We start from the raw sequence: 21,060 nt of genomic DNA, 5'->3' as shown, positions 1-21,060 counted from the left end.
ATTAATATGAGAAAATGCAAAAAGGAAACACAGTCTTTGTAAATAGGGAAGGATGGAGGGGTTGAAGGGAGGGCAGGGGAAGGTGGAAAAATATAAGAACCAAGTGAGTATGTAAAGGTGCATATCTCCAATGATGAATGTCATTTTATTGTACACCTAAAATGTACCAATAAAAGGATATACAAAATAAAAAATAAAATAAAATATAAATACAAAAATCAAAGAAAAAAAAAAGAAATTCGTATACCTGAGTTTTGGAGTGTGGGTTTGAATGTTGGTTTTGGGGTTCGTGTTACGGTAAGGGTTACAGATAGTTTTGAAAATCTGGTTCACGAATATTGGCATGTGGGTATTATGTTAGTGTTAGGATCAGTGTTAGGGTTGAGGATAGTGTTGGAATTCAATTGGCATGTGGGTATTATGTTAGTGTTAGGATCAGTGTTAGGGTTGAGGATAGTGTTGGAATTCAATTACCTGATTATTTGAGTTTGAGCATGATGGTCAGGGTTAAGCTTAGTGTTACACATTGGTGTCAGGTGGGATTTCAGAACATGAGCATTTCAGTGTGGCTATAATGGGTAGTGTTAGCATTACAGTGAGGTTTACGGTTAGGTTTAGGGATAGTTTTCGGGTTAGGAATAGTGTCAAAATTTCAGAATGTGTGTATTGGAGTGTGGTTTGGAAAGATAGTGTTAATCTTAGTTTTAAGATTGGGGTTAGGAGTAATGTAGAAATATAAGTACCTGGATATTGGATTATGAGTATGTTAGTTAGAGTCAGAATTAATGTTAGGTTTAGGGTTAAGTTTGGGGTTCAAATTCATGTACCTGAGTTTTGAGTGCGGGTTGAATTCTTAGCTTTTTTGTTCGTGTTAGGGTAAGGGTTATAGATAGTGTCATAATACAGGTACCTGACCATTCGAATGTGTGAATTATGTTTATTGTTATGGTTATGGTTAGAGATAGGGTAAGGGATAAGGTTGGAATTCAGGTACCTGATTATTGTAGTGTCAATATGGTTAGTGTTAGTTTTAGTGTTAGGGTAAGGTGCAGTGTTTGATTTCAAGTATCAGAGCATTGCAATGTGGTTATTATTGGTAGTGTTAGGGTTAGGGTTAGAGTTGGGGATATGATTGGAATTCAAGTACCTGATTATTGGAATGTGAGTAGGATGGTTAGGGTTAGGATTAGTGTTAGGGTTAGGCTCATTTTTGGATTTGGAGAACCTCAGTAACTCAGTGTCACTATTATTGATGCTGTTAGGTTTAGGGTTAGGGTTACAGTTAGGGTTTGGGTAAGTCTTTGAATTTAAGTACCTGTGTATTGTACTGTGGGTGTGATGGTTTATATTAGTGTTAATATTAGGGTTAGGGGTAGGGGTAGTGTAGGAATACAGCTACCTGTGTATTAGATTGTGGATATGAAGGTTATAGTCAGGCTTAGGTTTAAGGATAGTTTAATGTTCAAATAAATGTACCTGCATATTGTAGAGTCGATATGATTGTTAGTTTTTGAGTTCGTGTTAGGGTACAGGTTACAGATAGTGCTGAAATTCAGGTACCTGATTATTGAAGTGAGGGTATTATGGTTAGTGATAGGGTCTGTATGAGGGTTAAGGATGGTGTTGGAATTCAAGTGCTTCATTGTTGGAGTGTGAGCATGACGGTAAGGGTTATGATTAGTGTTTGCAGTTGGTATCGTGTTGGATTTCAATACATGCAAATTTCAGTGTGACTAAGCCTACTAGTGTTAGTCTTAGGGTTAGGTTTTGGATTATGGTTAGATTTAGGTATTAGTTTAGGAATAGTGTCAGAATTTAAGCATCTTTTCATTGGACTGTGGATTTGAAAGTTAGTGTTAACGTTAGGTTTAGGATTAGGGTCCTAACCTAATACAAGTACCTGGATATTGGATTGTGGGTATGAGGGTTAGGATGAGGATTAGTGTTAGGTTTAATGTTCAAATTCATGTACCTGAGTTTTGAGTGTGGGTTTCTTTGTTAGTTTTGGGGATCATGTTAGACTGTGTTACATATAGTATCATAATACAGGTAGCTGACTATTCTAGTTTGTGAATTGTGTTTAGGGTTAGGGTTAGGGTTGGGGTTAGAGATATGGTAAGGGATAAGGTTGAAATTCAAGTACCTGATTATTGTAGTGTGAGTATGAAGATTAGTGTTAGGTGCAGTGTTACAGTGAGGTACAGTGTTGGATTTCAAGTATCAGAGAATTGCAATGTGGTTATGATGGGTACTGTTAGAGTTAGGGTTAAGAATATGGTTAGAATTCAAATACCTGTTTATTGTAGTGTGAGTAGGATGGTTAGGGTTAGGACTGGTGTTAGGGTTAGGTATACTTTTGGATTTGAAGAGCTTCAGTAAAACAATATCGCTATTATTGATATTGTTAGGTTTAGGGTTAGGTTTAGGATTGGGGTAAGTGTTAGTCTTGGAATTGAAGTGCATGTGTATTTGAGTGTGAGTTTGATGGTTAGCATTAGCATTAGTTTTAGGGTTAAGATTAGGGATAGTACAGGAATTCAACTACCTATCTATTGGATTATGGGTTGATGGTTAGGGTAATCATTAAGTATAGGGTTGAAATTCATATATCTGAGTTTTGGACTGTGGATATGAGTGTTAGTTTTGGGGTTTGTGTTACGATAAAGTTTGAAAATAGTGTTGGAAATCTGGTACCTGGGTCAGTGATAGGGTTGAGAACGGTGTTAAATTTGAAGTACCTGATTATTTCAGTGTGAGCATGATAGTCAGGGTTAGGCTTAGTGTTACAGATTGGTATCTGGTTGGATTTCAGTACGTGAGCATTTCAGTGTGGCTATAATGGGTAGGGTTAGGGTTAGGGTTAGGGTTAGTTTTCAGGTTAGGAATAGTGTTGAAATTTAAGAATCTGTGCATTGGAGTGTGATGTTGAAAGTTTTAATGTTAATTTTAAGATTAGCATTAGCATTAGTGTTGAAATATAAGTACCTGGGTGTTGGATTATGGATTTTTGTGTTACTGTTAGCATTAGCATTAGTGTTAGGTTTAGGGTTAGTTTAGGTTTGATATTTATATACCTGGGTTTTGACTGTGGGTTTGATCATTAGTTTTTGGGTTCATGTTAAAGTAAGGGTTACATAGAGTGTCATAATACAGGTACCTGATTACTGGAGTGTATGAATTAAGTTTATTGTTAGTTTTGGGGTTAGAGTTTGGGTTACAGGTAGGGTAGAAGATCAAGTTGGAATTCAAATATCTGATTATTGTAGTATTAGTATGATGGTTAGGGTTTGGATTGGTTTTAGGTTTAGGTATATATCTGGATTTGAAGAACCTCAGTAATGCATTTTTTATATTATTGATAGTGTTAAAGTTAAGGTTAGGGTTAGGGTTCAAGGTTGTGGTACACGGCAGTCTTAGAATTGAAGTATGTGTGCATTGAAGTGTAGGTTTGATGGGTCATAGTAGCCTTGGTTTTAGGCTTAGAGTTAGGGTTAGTGTAGGAATACAATAACTGTGTATTGGATTGTGGATATGATGGTTAGGGTCAGGGTGAGGTTCAGGTTTATGTTTAGGGTTCAAATTCCTATATCTGAGTTTTATTTTTGTTTTCTTGTTTTTGTTTTTGTTTTGGTGTTTTGGTACTAGGGATCAAACTTGGCTCCTTGCACTTGTGAGACAGGTGGTGGAACCACTGAGCTAAATCCCTGGCCCCTCCTATATCAGAGTTTTGAAGTGTGGGTATGAATGTTATTTTGGGGGTTTGTGTTAGGGTAAGGGGTACAGATAGTTTTGAAATTCAAGTGTCTGATTTTTTTTTTTTTTTTTTTGGTACTGGGGATTGAACTCAGGTCCTTGTGCTTGCACAGCAGGCAGCAAAACCACTGAGCTAAATCCTCGGCCCCTCAAGTACCTGATTATTGAAGTGTGGGTATTATGGTTGTGATAGGGTCTGTGTTAGGGTTAAGGATAGTGTTGGAATTCAAGTGCTTCATTGATTGAGTGTGAGCATGATGGTAAGGGTTATGATTAGTGTTCATGGTTGGTATCCTGTTGGATTTCAATACATGTGCATTTCAGTGTCACTAAGCCTACTAGTTCTAGTGTTAGGGATAGGTTTTGGGTTAGGGTTAGATTTAAGGTTTGGTTTAGGAATAGTGTCAGAATTTAAGCATCTCTTTGTTGAAATGTGGATTTGAAAGTTAGTGTTAACACTAGATTTAAAATTAGGGTTAGGGATAGTATAGAAACACAAGTACCTGGGTATTGGATTGTGGGTATGAGGGTTAGAGTTAGGGTAAGGGTTAGGTTTAGGGTTCAAATTCATCTACTGAGTTTTGAGTGTGGGTTTGATTGTTAGTTTGGGGGATAATGTTAGACTAAGGGTTATAGATAGTGTCATAATACAGGTACCTGACAATTGGAATATGTAAATTATGTTTAGTGTTAGGGTTAGGTTTAGCATTAGGATTAGGCTTGAGATTAGAGATATGGTAAGGGATCAGGTTGGAATTCAAGTACCTGATTATTGTAGTTTGAGTATGAAGGTTAGTGTTAGTTTTAACGTTAGAGTGAGGTGCAGTGTTGGATTTCAAGTATCAGAGCATTGAAATGTGGCTATGACTGGTCATGTTAGGGTTAGGGTTAGGGTTAGGGATATGGTTGGAATTCAAGTACCTGATTTGTTGTAGTGTGAGTGCGTAGATTTTGCTTTGGGTTAGTGTTATGATGAACTACATTTTTGGATTTCAAGTACCTGAGCATTGCAGTGTGGCTATGATGGGTAGTGTTAGGGTTTCAATTCGGGTCTGTGTTGGGTTTAGCCTTAGAGTTAGGGACATGGTTGGAATACAATTAATTACCTGTTTATTGGACTGTGAGTATGATGGTTAGGGTTAAGATTACTTTAAGAATTAGGTATATTTTTTTATTTTGAGAACCTTAGTATGACCCTCTGGATCTGACTGGTAGTGTTAAGGCTAGGGTTTGGGTTAGGATTAGAGTTAGGGCTTGCTTTTGGTTTAAGTAATAGTCTTGGAATTTAAGTTTCTATGTATTGGAGTGTGAGTGTGATTATTATGGTTAGGTTTCAGGTTCGTTATAGGGTTCAAATTTTTGTAGCTGAGTTCTGGATTGCAGATATGAATATTTGGTTTTGAGATCATGTTAGGGTAACAGATAGTGTTGGAATTCTGGAACCAGACTATTGGAGTATGTGAAGTATGTTTAGTATTAGGGTTAGAGTTATGGTTAAGGTTAGAGTTAGGGTAAGGGGTCTGTTTGGATTTCAAGTACCTGATTATTTAAGTTTGAGTACAAATGTTAGTGTTAGGTGTGGTGTTAGGGTGAGTTACTATGTTGTATTTCAAGAACCTGAGCATTGCTATGTGGTTATAATGGTTAGTATTAGTGTTAGAGTTAGGGTTAGGGTTGGGGATATGGTTGGAATTCAAGTAACTGATTATTGTTTTGTGAGTATGGATGCTTAGGGTTAGGGTGAGTGTTACAGTTGGGTATATTTTTGCATTTGAAGAACCTGAGTATTTCAGGATGGCTATTACTGGTAGTTTTAAATTTAGTTAGTGTTAGGGTTAGGGTTATTGTTGGGGTAAGCAACAGTCTTGGACTTTGAGTACCTTTGTATTGGAGTGTGGATTTGATGGTTAGTATTAGAGTTAGTTTTACAGTTAGGCTTAGGGATAGTGTAGGAATTCAACTACCTATGTATTGGATTGTGGATATGATGGTTAGGATTAGGGTTAGCTTTAGAGTTAGCTTTAGGGTTCAAAGTCATATACCTGCATTTTTGAGTGTGGGTATGAATGTTAGTTTTGGGTTTCATGTTAGGGTAAAAGTTTCAAATAGTGTTGGAATTCAGTTAACAGACTATTGAAGTGTGGGTATTATGGTTAGCGTTAGTGTCAGTGTTAGGGTTAAGGATAGTGTAGGAATTCAAGTACCTGATTATTTGAGTGTGAGCATGATGCTCAGGGTTATCTTTCATGTTAGGGATGGGTATCCTGTTGGATTTCAATATCTGAGCAATTCAGTGTGGCTATGACAGGTAGTGGTAGGGTTAGGGTTAAGGTTAGGGTTAGGAATGATATCAGAATTTCAGAATCTGTGTATTCAAGTGTGGTTTTGAAAGTTAGTGTTAACATTAGTTTTAGGAATGGGGTTAGGGATAGTGTAAAATACAAGTACCTGGTTACTGGCTGTGGACATGAGGGTGATAGTTAGGGTTAGGGCTATGTTTAGGGTTAGGTTTAGGGTTCAAATACATGTACCTCTGTTTTGGAGTGTAGGTTTGATTGCTAAGGTTAGGGTTCATGTTCTTGTAAGAGTTTCAGATAGTACTGGCATTCAGGTACCTGACTATAGTGTTAGGGCTAGAGTTAGTGATAGGGTTAAGGTTAGGGTTGATGTTGGAGTAAGTAATAGTCCTGGAATTTAAGTCCATATGTGAGTATGATGCTTAGGGGTAGATTTAATTTTAGGGTGAGGTACTCTGTTGGATTTCAAGTACCTGAGCATTGCAATGTGGCTATGATGTGTAGTGTTAGAATTAGGGTTAGGGTTAGGTTTGGGGTTCAGGATATGACTGGAATTCAAGTACCTGATATTGGAGTGTGAGTGTGATGGGTAGGGTTAGGATTAGTGTTAGGGTTAGTTATATTGTTGGATTTGAAGATCTTCAGTAATGCACTGTGGCTATTACTGATAGTGTTAGGGTTAGGGTTAAGGTTCGGGTTATGATACCTGATAATCTTGGAATTTAAGTACCTGTTATTGGGGTGAGCTTGACAATATTAGCATTGGTTTTAGGCTTGATGTAAGGGCTAGTGTACAAATTCAACTACCTGTGTATTGGATTGTGGATATGTTGGTTATGGTTATGGTTAGATTTAGGGTTACATTCAGTGTTCAAATTCATATACCTGAGGTTTGGAGTGTGGGTGTGAATGTTAGGTTTTGGGTTTGTGTTAGGATATGGCTTACAGATAGTGTTGGAATTCAGGTACTTCAGTATTTGGGTATGACTATTACTGTTAGTGTTAGAGTCAGTGTTAGTGTTAAGGATAGTGTTGGAATTAAAGTACCCGATTATTTGAGTGTGAGCATGATGGTCAGAGTTAGGGTTAGCGTTAGTGATTGGTGTCTTGTTGGATTTCAATAAGTAAGCATTTCAGGGTGGCTATATTCGCTAGTGTTAGGGTTAAGGTTAGGGTTAGGTGTAGGAATAGTGTCAGAATTTAATCCTCACAAGCACAAGGTCTTGAGTTAGATCCTGGTACAAAAAAATTTTAAGAATCTGTCTTTTGGAATGTGGTTTTGAAATTTAGTGTTAATGTTTTAGGATTATGGTTGGAGATAGTGTTGAAATCCAAGTACCTTGATATTGGATTGTGGCTATGAGGGTTAGAGTTAGGGTAAGGGTTAGTTTTAGGCTGAGGTTTAGGATTCAAATTCATGTGCCTCAGCTTTGGAGTTTGGGTTTTATTGTTGGGCTTAGTGTTTGTGTTATTGTAAGAGTTTAATATAGTGTTGGCATTCACATACCTGAATATTGCAGTGTGGGTATCATGGTTAGTTTTTGGGTTAGTGTTAGGTTTATGGTTATGGATATGTTTAGAATTCAAGTACTTGATGGTTGTAGTGTGAGTATGAAGATTAGGGTTAGGGTTAGTATTATGGTGAGGCACGTTGTTGGATTTCAAGTACCTGAGCATTGGAGTGCAGCTATGATGCATAGTGTTATGGTTTGGGTTTGGGGTAATATTGGGGTTATGGTAAGGGTTAAGGACATGGTTGAAATTCAAATACCTGATTATTGGCATGTGAGTATGATGGTTAGGGTTAGGACTACTTAAGGGGTTAGGTATGTTTTTTTAATTTGGATAACCTTAGTATTACCCTGTGCATACGACTGTTAGTGTTATTTCTAGGGCTAGGGTTAGCATTAGGGTTAGGCCTTAGGTTTAGGGTTGGTGTTGGTGTCAGTAATAGTCTTGGGTTTAAGTTTCTATAAATTAGAGTGTGAATATGATGATTAGAGTTAGGTTTAGGGTTCAAATTCATGTACTTGAGTTTTGGAGTGTTGATATGAATGTTAGTTTTTGAGTTCATGTTAGGGTAAGGGTTAAAGATACTGATCAAATTTAGGCAGCTGACTATTGGAGGGTGTGGATTATGCTTAGTGTTATGGTGAACATTAGGTTTAGGGTTAGTGTTAGGGTAAGAGATCTGTTTGAAATTCAAGTACCTGATTATTGAAGTGTGAGTATGATGTTTAGGGTTAGGATTAGTGTTAGGGTTAGGTATATGTTTAGATTTGAAGGTCCTCAGTAATGAATTATGGCTCTTACTGACAGTGTTAGGTTTAGAGTTTTAGACAGGGTTATGTTTGGGGTAAGTGATAGTCTTACAATTGAAGTACCTGTGATTGGGGTGTGGGTTTGATTGTTACTATTAGCTTTAGTTTTAGGGTTAGGTTTAGGGATTGTGTCAGAATTCAACTACCTCTGTAGTGTATTAATGGATATGATGGTTAGGGTTAGGGTTAGGTTCAGGGTTCAAATTCATATACCTGAGGGTTTTTTTTTTTTTTGGTTTGGTACCAGGGGTCAAACTCAGAACCTTGTGCTTGCAAGACAGGTGGTGGAACCACTGAACTAAATCCTCAGCCCCTACCTGAGTTTTGAAGTGTGGATGTGAATGTTAGTTTTTGGGTTCATGTTAGTTGTAAGGGTTACAGATGGTGTTTAAATTCAGGTCCCTGATTATTGAAGTGGGAGTGTTATGGTTAGTGACAGGGTCAGTGTTAGGGTTAAGGTTGGTGTTGGAATTCAACTACCTGGTTATTTGAGTGTGAGCATGATAGTAAGGGTTATGATTAGTGTTAGGGATTAGTATCCTGTTGGATTTCAATACAGAGCATTTTAGTGTGGCTAAGACTGCTAGCATTTAGGGATAGGGTTAGGTTTAGGGTTATATTAAAGGTGCAGTTCAGGAATAGTGTCAGGATTTTAAAATCCTAGTATTGTAGTAGTATGGTTTTGAAAGTTAGTGTAAATGTCAATTTTAGCATTAGGGTTAGGGATAGTGTAGAAATACAAGTACTTGGGTATTAGATTGTGGGTATGAGGGTTACAGTTACGGTTATGTTTAAGGTTATTTTTAGGGTTCAAATTCATGTGAATTGGCTTTGGAGTTTGAGTGTGATTGTTAGGCTTAGTATTCCTGTTATTGTAAATGCTTTGAATAGTGTTGGCATTCACGTACCTACCTATTGGAGTGTGGAAATAATGGTTTGTGTTAGGGTTAGGGTTAGGGTTAGGGTTTGGAATATGGTTGTAATTCAAGTACCTGATTTCTTGTAGTGTTGAATAGGAAGATTATGCTTAGGGTGAGTGTTATTTGGATTTTAAATACCTGAGCATTGCAGTGTGGCTATGACAGGTATTGTTTGTATTTGGATTAGGGTTAGGGTTAGTGATGGGGTAAGTGATAGTCTTGGAATTTAACACCATATGTATTGGAGTCAATATGATGGTTAGGGTTAGGTTTAGTGTTACAGTGACGTAAAGTGTTGGATTCAAATACCTGAGCATTGCAATGTGGCTATGACCAGTAATGTTAAAGTTAGGGTAAGGGTTAGTGTTTGGTTTCAAAATTGGAGTGTGCATTTGATGGTTTGTATTAGTATTGTTTACGGTTAGGTTTAGAGATAGTGTAAGAATTCAACTACCTCTGTATTGGATTTTGAACATGATGGTTAGGGTCAGGCTTAGGTTTATGGTTCTAATTCATTTACCTGAGTATTTGAGTGTGGATATGAATGTTAGTTTTTGAGGTCCTGTCAGGATAAGGCTTACAAATAGTGTTGGAATTTATGTACCTGCCTATTGGAGTGTGTGAATTATGTTTAGTGTTAGGGTTATGGTGAGGGTTAAGGTTAGAGATATGGTAAAAGGTCTAGGTGGAATTCACATACCTAATTTTTGTAGTATGAGTATGAATGTTAGTAACAGGTTTAGAGTTAGGGTGAGGTAAAATGTTGGATTTAAATTACCTGATGGTGCAATGTGGCTATGATGCATAGGGTTAGGGCTTTTAGGGTTAGGAATATGGTGGAATATCAAGTACCTGATTATTTTAGTGTAAATATGAACACTAGGGTTAGAATTAGTGTTATTGTGAGGTACATTGTTCAATTTCAATTAGCTGAGCATTACAATGTTTCTATGACAGGTAGTTTTAGGTTTTCGGTTCAGGTTAGTGTTGGGGTTAGCCTGAGGGTTAGGGATATGGTTGGAATACAATTACCTGATTATTGGAGTGTGAGTATGATGGTTAGGGATTAGGATTAGTTTAAAGGTTACATATAGTTTTGGATTTGAAGAACCTGAATATTACCCTGTGTATATGAGTTGTAGATTTAGTGTTAGCTTTTGGGTTATGGTTGGTGTTGGGGTCGGGGTTAGGAATTCATAGTCTTGGAATTTAAGTCCCTATATAATGGTTAGGGTTAGGTTTAGTGTTAAGGTGAGGTACCATGTGGGATTTCAAGTACTTGAGCATTGCAATGTGGCTATGTTGGGTAGAGTTAGGGTTAGGGTTTTGGTTAGAGTTAGGTTCAGGGTTACATTTAGGGTCCAAATACATATACCTGAGTTTTGAAAGTGTGGGTATGAATGTTAGTTTTTGGGTTAGTGTTAGGGTAAGGATTACAGATAGTGTTGAAATTCAGGTAACTAATTATTGAAGTGTGGTTATTATGGTTAGTGATAGGGTCAGTGTTAAGGTTAAGGATAGTTTTGGGATTCAAGTACCTCATTATTTGAGTGTGATCATGATGGTAAGGGTTATGATTAGTGTTAGGGCTTTGTATCCTGTTGGGTTTCAATACATAAGCATTTCAGCATGGTTAAGCCTGCTAGTGTTAGGGTTAGGGTTAGGGTTAGGGTTAGGGTTAGGGTTAGGGTTAGGGTTAGGGTTAGGGTTAGGGTCAGATTCAGGATTCCATTTAGGAATAGTGTCAGAATTTAAGCATCTCTGTGTTGATTTGAAAGTTATTGTTAATGTTAGTTTTAGGATTTGGGTTAGGGATAGTGTAGAAATACAAGTACCTGGGTATTGGATTGTGGGTATGAGGGTTAGAGTTAGGATTAGGGTTAGGTTTAGGGTTAAGTTTAGAGTTCAAATTCACCTACCTGAGTTTTGAGTGTGGGTTTGATTGTTAGTTTTTGGGTTAGTGTTAGGGTAAGGGTTACAGATAGTGTCATAATGCAGGTATCTGACTATTGGAGAGTGTGAAATATGTTTAGTATTAGGGCTAGGGTTAGGGTTAGAGATAGGACAAGGGAACAGGTTGGAATTCAAGTACCTTATTATTGTAGTTTGAGTGTGAATGTTACTGTTAGGTTTAGTGTTAGGGTGAGGTACAGTGTTGGATTTCAAGTATCAGAGCATTTCAATGTGGTTATGATGAGTAGTGTTAGGGGTAGAGTTAGGTGTAGGGTTAGGTTTTGGGATATGGTTGGAATTCAAGTTGATTACTGGAGTGTGAGTATGATGGTTAGGGGTAGGACTAGTTTTAGTGTTAGATACATTTTTGGATTTGAAGAAACTGTGTAATGCAGTGTGACTATTATGGATACTGTTAGCTTTAGGGTTAGGGTTCGGGTTGAGGTTAGGGTTGGGGTAAGTGATATTCTTGGAATTTAAGTGCCTGTTTATTGGAGCATTGGTCTGATAGTTGGTATTAGCATTAGTTTTTGGAATACTGTAGGAATTCAACTACCTGTGTGTTGGATTGTGGATATAATGGTTAGTCTCAGGGTTAAGTTTAGGGTTAGGTTTTGGGTTGAAATTCATATACCTGAGTTTTGCAGTGTGGATATGAATGTTAGCTTTGGGTTTGTTTTAAGGTAAGAGTTACATATAGTGATGGAAATCTGGTACTTGAATATTGGCATATGGGTATTATGGTTAGTGTTAGGGTCAGTGTTAGGGTTGAGGATAGTGTTGAAATTCAAGTACCTGATTATTTGAGTGTGAGCATGATAGTCAGGGTTAGAGTTAGTGTTACAGATTGGTATCAGGTTGGATTTCAATATATGAGCATTTCAGTGTAGCTATGGTTGGTAGGGTTAGGGTTAGCATTATTGTTAGTTTTCAGGTTAGGAATAGTTTCAGAATTTAAGAATCTGTGTATTGAAGTGTGGTTCTGAAAGTTAGTGCTAACATTAGTTTTAGGATTAGGATTAGTGGTAGTGTAGAAATATAAGTGCCTGAATATTGTATTGTGGGTATGTGGGTTAGAGTTAGAGTTAGGGTTAGGGTTTGGTTTAGGATTTAAATTCATGTACCTCCATTTTTGAATTTGGTTTGATTCTTTGTGTGTGTGTATGTGTGTGCGCGCCTTCATTATTTTACTGTCCATTGTTTTAACCTGACTCATCTCATACAAGATCCACAAGAGCACTGTACTCCTGGCAATTATTACATGTGTTAGAACATGGATTTTCACTATAGACAACATTTAACACCAGTCTATGGGGTACTGCATTGTTTTTTACAAAGTTCAAAATAAAGATTTATTTTCAAACAAGTGACTTTGGTTTATTTCATACATTACACTTTTTCTTGCAGAAAAAATAAAATTGTACAACTGCATAAATATAAAATTTTTCCACCATGAAAATGGTTAAAACATTCATAAAGACACAGTAGCAGCATGTGATGCCTACAGAGAAAGAAAAAAAGGAAAAGAAAATGTACAAAGCAAACTAATTAGCCCTGTCACTAACCAAAGTGATAGGTGGAGCCAGATCTCAGACTCAGCTTCAGAACACACTGGAGGACCAGGGAAGAGATGTCAAGACAGCATTCAGTACAAAGCACAACACATTTTTTTTTGTGTTTTTCTGTAGTGTCACTTAAAATTTAAAGGGCAGTTCCCCCATGACAGCCCATGCCCCCAAGCCCCAGGGAAAAAAAGTAATACCTAATATCACAGGGAGAGACAATGGAGTGTGTTAAAAATGCTCATTGATGGGCCATTATCTTTGAAACAGCCAAACAAAAAAAATGAAAAAAAAAAAGTACCTTGCCAGTTTTAGTCCCATTGAATATTTACACCTTAGACAGCAAACCTTGTTCACATAAAGTAGAAAACAGATATGATAAAACATGCTTGAATAATGACCAGAGAATACACCTATAGTGCTGTACACTAAATAAAATACACATGACAGCAATACTTAGGGGCCGGAAACACTGCTCACTACAAGTCAGTTATGGAATCATAATTTACAGTAAAAATGGGCACATCCCAAGGCTCAATTTTTATTTTTTGTTGGGAGCAATGCTACATAATTCTAGGGATAAATCATTTGGTTAGCCTAGTTCTCTTGCCTACAGCCCAGCTACAGAATAACTCCAGTTTGGCCTCCAGTCACAACTGAGACTTCAGTGATCCAGTGATGCTGTGATTCTCCAGGACAAGAAACATCCTGGGAGAACAAACATCTGCTCAGTTCCTCATTGTTCTTGGACTGATTAACATCTTGTTTGCCGGAGATGTACTGAACTCTCTGCAAGCCTTCCGTTACACCTTGTTTATCCCAATGTGAACTATTGAACTCTCTGCAAGTCATCTGTTACATTTGTTTCTCCCGATGTACTGAATAAAAGGTGTGGTAAGCTGGGGGCTTTTGTCTTTGCTGCCCAGAGCAGCACTGATCAGACCCAAAGCTCAGCTTCTTCTCGGTCTCATTTTTCTACCTTTCCTGTAATTCGCCGTGTGCTGCCGTGGCTCGCAGGAGACCAGGACTAACTGCAGAGGTTCTGGTAACGTCCCCTTCCCCTGTCCCCTACAATTTTTTGTCATTTACAGTAGAGTAAATATTTTGTTGCTATTGCTACACTTTAAATTTGCATTCTAACCTATTAAATGCAGAATGCTAGTGTAAAGCATATAAATTAAGTGTAGGTCCCATAAATATGACAGTTTGTTCAAGACTAGTAGCTTTTTTTGTTTTTGTAATTTTTTAACTTATTAAATGGCTAGTGAGGAGGATTTGTGCATGTGATCAGCTCTTAACTTCAATTTTTACATCAAAGCGTCCCTGACAATGGTCTTTCTCACTGTGCTCAATGTTCTCACCATATGCCTTACACTCAATGTGAACTTCAGTGTCCATGGTGAGGTTGGTGAACCATATGGCCAGCAGGGGCTACAGATACTTGGAGTTTGCCATAGTAGGGACAATACTGCACAGGAAAACAGTGTATCTGCCCATTCCGAAGTATTCCACAGTTCCAATTTTTTTTTTTTTTTTTGGTACCGGGGATTGAACTTGGGTCCTTGCATTTGCAAGGCAGGCGGTGGAACCACTGAGCTAAATCCCCGGTCCACCACAGTTCCAATTTTATCCTTATCTTCTTCTTGCTTGCACTGAACAGGCAGAAGTTACCAGTTGTATCTCGCCCTGGTGTATGTCTCTACAGACTCCAAGGACTCATTCTTGGGAGGCTTTGGTTTGAAGCCCAGAACTCGATTGAGCTTTATGATGATGCAGGGTTTGCCTTCTTTGTAGCCATAACTTTCATCCTGCAGTTTCCCAGCCAGTCGAGCCTGAAGCTGCAGACATTTTGCTCACCTCATTCATGATTAAAGTCTCCTCGTTCTTTGGGTTCACTGGGCACAGTGCCACAATCCTTGAAAGTCATGTCATCCTTCTGGGCTGTTTCTTTGTGCTTGCCCAGGAACCTAACTACATTCAGCATATGGGCCTCATAGCTCTTGAGATCAGCAGGAAGAAAGGAAATTTCAGTCTTTTGGATCTGAGGAATTTGCTTTCATCCTTGTGGGGCCACCTGGTCTTGGTAGGTAGGCTCCAGTTCACTAATGGTCAACAGTACCACCTGGATGGCTCCAATGAAGATCCTGGCTAGGCAGCCATGAAATATCATGTAGAACAGAAGGATCTTAAGTCAGCTGCCACTGGTCCAGTCCAGGAAGTCTTTCTTCTCCGAGTTCCAGATGAACTTCTTCCAGCTGCCCCCCTCCTTGACTTTCCCATGGGCCATGGTGATGGTAGGCAGCCTCAGAGGCAGACATGCAGCTCAGGCATCCCTGGTGGGCTCTCCGCAGGCTCATGCCAAACTGAGGTGCCCCATACCTGAGTGCATAACTCACGCGACTGCCTTGGCCAGACCAGGGCAGGAAGGGGCCCACCCTGATTGCAGAGGATGCCATGTGCACCCTCTCACCCATGGAGTTCAGGGCCTCCTGGACTAGCCACTGGGGACTAGAGTGGAGTCCCTGCCTACCGCAGCCTCAGCAGGGACTGGCGAGGGGCAAGTGACAATTGATGGGATGGAAGGAGCAGGGAACTGCAGGCCAGGCAATTGCAAGCACCAGACATGAGGTTGGAAGGTCTGGAGTTTGGGTTTGATTCTTAGGGTTGTGCTTTGTGTTATTGTAAGAGTTACAAATAGTGTTGGCTTTCACTTACCTGACTATTGGAGTGTGGGAATCATGGTTAGTGTAAGCGTTAGAATAAGTGTTATGGTTAATATCAGAGATATTCCTGGAATTCATGTACATGATTATCATAGCATGTGTCTGAATATTATGGTTAGGGTTAGTGTTGTGGTGAGGTACACTGTTGGATTTCAAATACCTGAGCATTGCAGTGTGTCTATGATGGGTAGTGTTAGGCTTTGGGTTCAGGATAGGGTTTGGGTTAGGCATAGGGTTAGGGATAAAATTGGAATAAAATTGCCTCCTCATTGGACTGTGAGTATGATGGTTAGGCTTAGGATTAGTTGAAGGGTAAGGTATATTTTTGAATTTGAAGAATGTATTACCGTGTGGATATGACTGGTAGTGTTATGGTTAGATTAGGGTTAGGGTTAATGTTAGGGTTAGGTTTAGGTTTAAGCTTTGTGTTGGGGTAAGTTACAATCATGGAATTTAACTCCCTATGTATTGGAGTGTGAGTATGGTGGTTAGGGTTAGGTTTAGTGTTAGGCTGAGGTAGTGTTGGATTTCAAGTGCCTCGGCATTACAAAGTGGCTACAATGGGTAGTTAGGGTTAGGGTTAGGGTTAGGGTTGGGGATATGGGTGGAATTTAAGTACCTGATTATTGGAGTGTGAGTGTGATGGTTAGGGTTAGGATTACTGTGTTAGGGTTTGGTGTATTTTTGGATTTGAAGAACATCAGTAATGCAGTGTGGCTATTATTGATAGTGTTAGGGTTAGGGAAAACAGGGTAAGTGACAGTCTTGGAGAATAAGTATCTGTGTATTGGAGTTTGTGTTTTATGGTCAGTGTTAGCATTAGTGTTAGAATTAGGGCTAGGGATGGTGTAGGAATTTAGCTACTTGTTTATTGGATTATGGATATGATAGAGTTAGGGTTAGGTTTAGGGTTCAAATTCATATACTTGAGTTTTTTAGTCAGGGTATGATTGTTAGTTTTTGGATTCCTACTAGGGTAATGGTTACAGATAGTGTTGAAATTCAGGTACCTTACTATTGGCATGAGGTTATTATGGTTAGTGTTAGGTGTTGCAGAAATCTCAGAAAGAAATACACAGAGACACAGAATTTGGATAAAATAATAAAATTTCTTCTCACGCGCAGACGGGAATGCCAGAAACCAGTCTGGTCCTTATCAGAGCCTTTGTTCAGCATTTCCCTTTTTATATCCTTTTTAGCCATTATCTCATCCCTAGTGGTCTTTGATATGTAAATACAATTCCAGTTCCTATTTACAAGTCACAGACACAAGATAGGCCATATACATTGTAAATTCACCCTGGCACAGTAACTTTGTTAGGTTAATGAAGTTACTGGTTAGAGTCAGATAATCCTCACCTTAAACAAGGAGTTATAGGAAAAGCAAATCTTAAAAGAACACATTACTTATTTTGCTTCTACAACTACCTTAATATTCAATCTATTAAGTTATCTAAAACTTTTCCATATCATTCCTCCCTCTGTTTACTTCGGGATAATTCTTCTATCCATTACAAGTTCTATCCAGTTTATCTACGTTTCTTAACACTAGCATTTGGTAGTCTTGAGCTGCAGCACTGCGCTACCATATAAATTTTGAAATTCATTGGATGACACAAGGACCAACATTAATACTAATATTATAACAAGAAGGGGACTCAGAAGAGGTCCTATCCAAGTTTTTTTCATTCTGCCCAAGTAAAATTAATCTCATAGGATAGCTCTCCTATACCAAATTTCTCATCAAGAGCCTTGATCTGATCTTTTAGTTTGTCTAGTGATTTTTGTACTACACCAGATTTATTAGCATATTAACAACTCTCTTCTCCAAAAAGTAAACAAGTCCCTCCTTTTTGAGCTGTGAGCAAATCGAGAGCATGTCTATTCTGTAATGACATTGGCCAGTGAATCTAGTTGGGTTTCTAAAGCCTGAAGTGTGTCTCAAATTTCCTCAAGATCTTTTTAAACTTCTTGTCCTAATGAAATATATTACTCCTTGTAGCCAAATAAGATCCCATGGGACTGGCATATACATAGATATAGGATTACATTGACCTTGTTTACAATTGTTATAATTACCAGTGGTTCATCCAACAAGGGAGCTGTTGATCCAAACTTGTGTTTTCTCTTGGCAATATAATTTTTCACTAGACTAGCCCCCCACAGTCAGAAGTTATCCCAGGTCCCCCACAATGTTTTTATCAAAGAATATTGTAAACGGATAGCCTTCTGTTTCCCATTTTACCATTTTAAAAGTCACATATTGTTCATCAAACTTTTCATAACTAGGCCTAAACACCCATAATTTGAAAACAAAGAATCTTAAGGCAGTGGTGATCTGGCACAACACAATAATCCATGTCGTCCTTGTTGGTATTCTTCAGCCATGCATTGACTCACAAGCCTCCAGAGTGGTGAGAGCAGGGCTTTGAGTGCGTTGTCTTTCTCAGCTTTCAGCATTAGCTTTGTTACCTTGTTTAATGAAGTCTCTGCCTTTCTGATGTCCTGAACAATATATTACTGTAACTTTGCTAGGTTCCCATACTGCCTCTAGCAACTGTATAATTTCCTGTTTATTTTTAATTAGCTTCCCTTCTGCCATGAGAAGACATCACTCTCGGTAAATCATGCCAATGATGTATAATGTAGCAAATGCATAGCAAAAGTATATATATACCTTTTTTTCACCCTTTGCCCATTGGAGTGCCTGTATGAGTGCCCAGAGCTTAGCACATTGCACTGACAGCCCTGGCTAGGACCACCTCATCCTTCATGGTTACCACATATCCAGCATGATGAATCCCACCTTCCATGAAGCTGCTCCCATCCATGAAAAGAACGAGGTCAGCATCGGACAAGGGCGTCATTTGCAAGTCAGGGCAGCTGGAAAAGAGCTCATCAGTGACATTCAAGCAGTCATGATTGGGAGGGCCTGTCTCCATGGGCAAGAAGGTAGCAGGATTTAAAGTTTTTATAGAAATAAACCAAAGTGGGGATTCTCACAGAGAAGGGCTTGATACTGAGTAACCCAATTATTTGAGAGCCAATGATGCTCCCTTGTGTTTAGCAGTTCTAGGACCGGGTGTGGAACCTGCACAGTCAGTTCCTGACCTAAAGTCAGCTTGTCTGTTTTTGTGAATCAACAGAACTGAAGTTGCTAAGGCCCAAAACCAATGAGGCCATCCTTTTGATACTGAATCTAAATTCTTAGACAAATATGCCACCGGTTGATTTCATGGGCCTATTTCTTGGGTCAACATTCCAAGGGCCACCTGGGTTGGGGTTTTTTTAGTCACATATAGAGTAAAAGGCCACTTTACATCTGGTATGTCTAGGGCTGGGGTGGCTGCCTAAGTCAATTTTAATTTTTTAAAACTTCCTCATTTTCAGTCCAATGCAGATGATTCTCCTGTCCCTTTAGGGCTTCATAAAGGAGTTTAGAGATTTCTGTAAAACCCAGAATCCAAATACTACAGAAGCCTGCTATCCCAAGAAACTCCCAGCTGCTTCTTGGTTTGGGGTTTAGAGGTGGAACTAATAACCTGTTTTTTTTATTTCCAAGGCAATGCATGCCCTGTGTTATTTGAAATTCTAAATATTTAACATGCTGTACACAAATCTGGGCTTTTTTCCATGATACCTTACATCCAGTTTTCCTGTAAGTGCAGCAACAACTTTTTGGTGCCTTCCCATCACCATTCTTGGGTTGAGCTGCATAACAGTAAGTCAGCCACATATTGCAGTAGGACACAGCTATATTTCTCCATGGGGAAGGCAAGCAAGTCCTTGGCTAGGGCTTCCCCAAAGAGCATGCATGAGTTTTAAATCCCTGTGGCAATCCAGTCCAAGTAAACCGAATCTTTTTCCCATCACTCGGGTCTTCCCATTCAAATGCAAAGATGGGTAGTAATGAGCCAATAGGGGAACAAGTTACACAACAAGTGTGCATGGAAAGAATAAAGAACTTGGGTAGGTGGTGGATCTTGGGGTCTTGGTTGCCCACTGAGGTGACTGATGCCTATCTAGAGTTTATTAGACCAGGTGTTATCACTTATCCCTTGAGGAAGTATGTAGGCCTTGTCCTTTTGTTATTATCTTGAGGCCTGGCCTCCAACTGATTCATCTCCGATCACAGTTGTAGTATGTTTTCACCTTGTGTCTTGACTCTCTCCTGAGGGCCCACCCCTATCTGACTTCCTATAAAGCTTCTGACTAACATAGCTGTCTATAATAATTTCACATTCTAGCATTCTATCTCAGTTGTCGGTTCACATTGCCAACATTCAATGAGATTGTAATTGGGACCGCAAAAGGCAACTTAAATTGGATTTCCCCTCTAAAATATCTCCTGCCTAGAGCATAAACATCAGCCCTGATGAATAGATGGAATATGTAGATCTTGGCATCTGGATGTCAAACCCCATTTCATTCCCCTAGGCATGGAGGTCCTGGAAAGGATAGAAGTCTGAACTTCTCTATTGTTCCATTATATTCCCTCCCTTACTGTTCCTTTATAGTAAAGACCCCAACACATGCTAAAAGCAGTGAGATGGTGATTTGAGGAAAATGCTCCCTCTCATCTTTTTGGAGTTAGCTTTTGGTAAATCTTTTTTATTTTTCCCAAAATGAATGGCCTCCTTTGATTTGTTCATCATTGAGAAAATGCACCTGAGCTTGTAAACCTAAGTATCCAGTAACAAGATGATGGGCCACAGGATCACAGACATTTAGATAAGAGATGAAATGTCACATTCAGCTGGTGGGTTCTCTCATGTCTCTCTGCAGCAGCTGGGTCTGCTTACAGCACTCCTCATCATTACCCACACCATACAAACATTAATAGTTTTTTTGTCCTGAATGGCTGCTATGGGTCAACAAATCCCATTTTTTTCAACTGTCTGCTCAGAGCTTTGTCACTGCAAGTCAAGCTTCAGGAGATTCTGTTGCATGGAAGGAGGGTGGAGCAGCAAAGGGTGTTGGAAGCCCATGGACACTTTGAACTCTACTCCAACTGTCTCATCTTCACCTTGACCTGGACATGGAGCCTGTGAGCCAAGGCCACTCAGGTGAGTGTACACTGGTTTGTGTGGCACAATGCCATGTCTGCCTACACCCTCATGACTGTGGGATCTGTGGACAGTGAATAGCTCCCTGATTGATTCTTGGATTTGTTGACTCCAGTTAAAATCATCTGTGGTCTCCTCACCCGGGCTGCCTTGCTCTGGGTCTCCTCAGGCCATCCTTCAATCTCCACTGGCCATGTGGATTCTCTCCCTTCCTCACTCACCATCTTGCTGCTCAAGGCAGCTATGGGTTCTGTAGAACACAGTCCTCCCCTGAGTCCTCTCCACCTGCTTGCCCCTTCCTTCCCATCCGCACCTTAGCAGGCCCCTCGGTCCCTTGGAGAATTTGCATGGGACATCTGTTCATGCATTCTAAATCCTATATTACTGACTATAACTGCTGGTGTGTTTGACCCTGATGATCCACTGGGAATTGAGCTCTTCTGACAGGGGTATCTTGATTCCATC

The 21,060-nt window shown here is 39.2% G+C and overlaps 1 pseudogene; it reads right to left on the bottom strand.

Annotated features, from left to right (window-relative positions):
- Nucleotides 1–14,064: 14,064 nt before the first annotated feature.
- LOC101708816 (sodium/potassium-transporting ATPase subunit beta-1-like) lies at nt 14,065–15,093 on the bottom strand (annotated as a pseudogene).
- Nucleotides 15,094–21,060: the final 5,967 nt, after the last annotated feature.

This window comes from Heterocephalus glaber, unplaced genomic scaffold (assembly GCF_053883595.1).
Source record: "Heterocephalus glaber isolate CG9 unplaced genomic scaffold, H.glaber_assembly_v1.0 deba00001649, whole genome shotgun sequence".
Lineage (NCBI taxonomy): Eukaryota > Metazoa > Chordata > Mammalia > Rodentia > Bathyergidae > Heterocephalus > Heterocephalus glaber.
The sequence above is the reverse complement of the archived record's forward strand: the minus strand, read 5'-3'. Positions and strand labels throughout refer to the sequence as shown.